Source organism: Otolemur garnettii, unplaced genomic scaffold (genome assembly GCF_000181295.1).
Source record: "Otolemur garnettii isolate 467f Iridium unplaced genomic scaffold, OtoGar3 scaffold00083, whole genome shotgun sequence".
Classification (NCBI taxonomy): Eukaryota; Metazoa; Chordata; class Mammalia; order Primates; family Galagidae; genus Otolemur; species Otolemur garnettii.
Genome location: NW_003852478.1, coordinates 5,143,123 through 5,146,156, shown reverse-complemented (window position 1 = coordinate 5,146,156; position 3,034 = coordinate 5,143,123). Strand labels below are relative to the sequence as shown.

Below are 3,034 nucleotides of genomic sequence, written 5' to 3'. Positions count from 1 at the left end.
GTTGATTTTATAAATAACTCAATATATTATTGAAATAATAATGGTATTGCCTTACGTTTAACAAGTAAATCTTTGTCTTAGAGATACATACTGATTTATCTACAGATGAAATTTCGGTTATTTGGAATTTGCTTCAGAATAATCCAGAGGGGTGGGGTAGAGGTTAAGGGATGGATGAAAATATAAATAAAGCATGATTTGCCATGGGTGACTCGTTGAAGCTGGGGATGAGGAGGGGCTTGGGAAACTGTTCTCACTCATTTTGCATTACTTTGAAATTGGAGGCTAGATATGAGTGACACACAAACGTACTTATTCTACTGTGTATAAACATACCTAACATGTAAATGTTGTATTTTGTTTTCTTCTAGAGCTGAAGCCATTTATTGGAATCTTGGATGACTAACAGCTAAATGCTCAATTCTCAAAACTACTCAAGAGTCAAAAAGTCAGGATTAGATGATCCAGGTCACCACCAAGAACTTATTGTCTCAAGTGATACGGTAAGATTATAGTAAATATCCTAAAGGCTGAAAAGATTTTTAAATGTTGTATTTCAGCTTATAGATTCTAATATAAGTTCTCAATCCCGTAACTGTTATACGGGGAGTTCAAAGTTGTGATTAACCAAGGCGCTTAGCTATGTCAACGTGGAAACAAGGCTTTGTGGCGTTTCCTCCTCGGCTTCCACTAGTAATGGGCCCGGTTTTGTCCCCGGAGTGCCATGCTTTCCCTGTGCGGCACGTCTCAGGGCGAGTTGTTTGGCCGCTGATGTTGAGAGGAGCACGGCTTCCAGGATGTTTCTCAGGGACCGGCACCTATACAGAGAGGAGGTGGGAAGCAGACTGGGCAGAGGAGCTCGCTGCGCAGGCCCCGCCAAGTTCTGCTCAACCCTGCAGAGAGTCGCAGCTGCCTGAGAGTTTATACTTTCCTTCTCCCCATAGTAAGCTTCTTGGGGAGCGCTGTGCCTTCGATGGCTTGGTATCTTGCAAAGGTCTTTGGAGAAGCTGCTCAGCAGATACTTGTCGAATGAAGGAAATCCAAGAAAAAGCTCCCGCGCTCTCCTGTAGCATCTAACCCTTCCCCTTCCCCTCAACCCCTTCCTTTGTGCAGTTGCAAGTGCAGCTCAGAGTGGCGAGGTTCACGGTGACACAGACGTGACACAGACGGTGAACAAGCCTGAGGGCGTCTTTGTTTCTGGCTTGGTAGATTAGGAAGCCCTGCAGAGGACCACAGATACAGGATGCTGAGAACAGGAAATCATCTCCGGGAGAGGCACAGAGAGGGAGGACTTGAGGCACCTTAAGGCAGATGGGGTCCGATTCTGTGCAGTTGTTTCTCTGTTTATGGACAGTAGGCTGACTGGATATCGATCTGGAACCTCTTATGCTCAAGGGTTAAGAGAGAATCTACTTCTCTCTTTAAAGTCCCCCCATCCCCCATTAGATATAGTCCTGCTTTGGGTTAAGAAACTTCAGTCTATTCCTTGATTTCCTGTGCTTTCCCCCTTTTCTTGCTCTAGGAATCCTTGAGACAGGATTTGTATTAATCCTTAAACCTTTCTCTGAATCTTAACGCTGTGTCAATGCTTTACATGTAAAGGACCTTCCGTGAATATCTTTGAAGTGAGTGAAAGAAAGAACAGTTGACTTCTTAACAGGGTGGTAGAAGAATATGGATTAAAAACTAAGGAATTCCGAACCAGAAATTTATTCTTTCTGATACAACACTTTTCTTCCTACTAGATCTGTATAGACCATTTTTGCTTCATGCTTTGAAATACTATGCAAATCGTTTTCTTTGTGTTGAATATTGAAAGAATGAGATTGTGTGTGTTTGAGTGAGTGAGTTGGGTTTTAAAAATTATCGTGTATCATTCCAAGTTATAAATGTGATTACTGAGGGGGTTTGCTCTTTATTCTCTTGGTTTTTTCATTTCTTTCTTACTCACCTAGTACCCCCACCAGAGGGCAGGCAGAGGAAAGGAGAGATGATATGAATTTCAGCTTCCTAAGAGTTTTGTAGACGTCTTTTCATCGGACTGTTTCGTCATGCTTCTGGGTTACACTGAGGCAGGAATAGCAGTGACTTTTGCTATTTTAAAATATTTAAAGAGTGCTCAATTTTTTAAATTTCTGTAGTATTACTATGTTATTGAATTTTAAATATTTATAGGTTGAATTCTCCAACTTTGTTTTTAGTCCCACATATGTTAAATTATCCATTTTTAAATAATTCATGCCCAGATATTGACCACTGCCCCTGAGAAGTATGGTTGACTGGAATAAGGAGTGTTTTTGTGCATTTAAAGCATGTTGGAATATTCATAATACAGCGTAAAGTGTTTAAATGATTCCTTTTCATGTTTTGTAAAAGTTGACGTTCCCAAGGTCTGTTAGTGAGTTTTCAAAATGATAAGAATTATCTTTTGAATACAAGTTACTGTTTGACACTTCAACTCTGTTTATTTAAATGGAGAGACCAAAGTAAATTTGTCTTTACGTGATATCACAGTGCAGGGTTTTGAAGTGTCACTGTTAAACTGGGTGGATGATAAACATTTTATGGTCTCAATACTGCCGTTAACACCCACTGAATATGCAGACATGTGCATTTTGTACAGACAGATACACATAAAATAAGTGCAGTTTCATGGTGCGTAGCTGTTTAGGTTTCTTATCAGTATGAACAGTAAATGTTTTAAAAATCAGCTTCAAAACAGCTGGCAGATGACCTACTGGGGTTTAGCACCGCCTAAATTCACGCAGTGCTTCTTGGCTCTTTGACACAAGGGATAAGTGTACCTTAACTTCTCGCCAAGGAAGTCTGCTCCGGCACCCTCTGTCTGCTTATGGGCTTTCAGTAATGTAGAAGAACCTTAAAATGGATTTTCTAAAGAGAGTTGTTCCTCCGATTCTTCTGGGAGATGTGGGTTTGGAGGCTAGTATTCAAGAAAGTTCTCCAAGATTACTTCAGATGAGACGCCTCAGCTTGCTTTCTTCAGGGCACGGTGGCACCCATTTTTATCACAGTA

At 40.8% G+C, this 3,034-nt stretch overlaps 1 protein-coding gene across 9 annotated transcripts in view; it reads left to right on the top strand.

The window, feature by feature from the left end:
- FRYL (FRY like transcription coactivator) overlaps window positions 1–3,034 on the top strand; it is a 260,014-nt gene that overhangs the window by 75,337 nt on the left and 181,643 nt on the right. For all 9 annotated transcript variants that reach the window (XR_002774533.1, XM_023515972.1, XM_023515970.1 and 6 more), the window contains one exon: window positions 372–503. The gene's annotated coding sequence lies outside the window, so the exon portion shown is untranslated. The remainder of the gene's footprint in view (window positions 1–371; window positions 504–3,034) is intronic.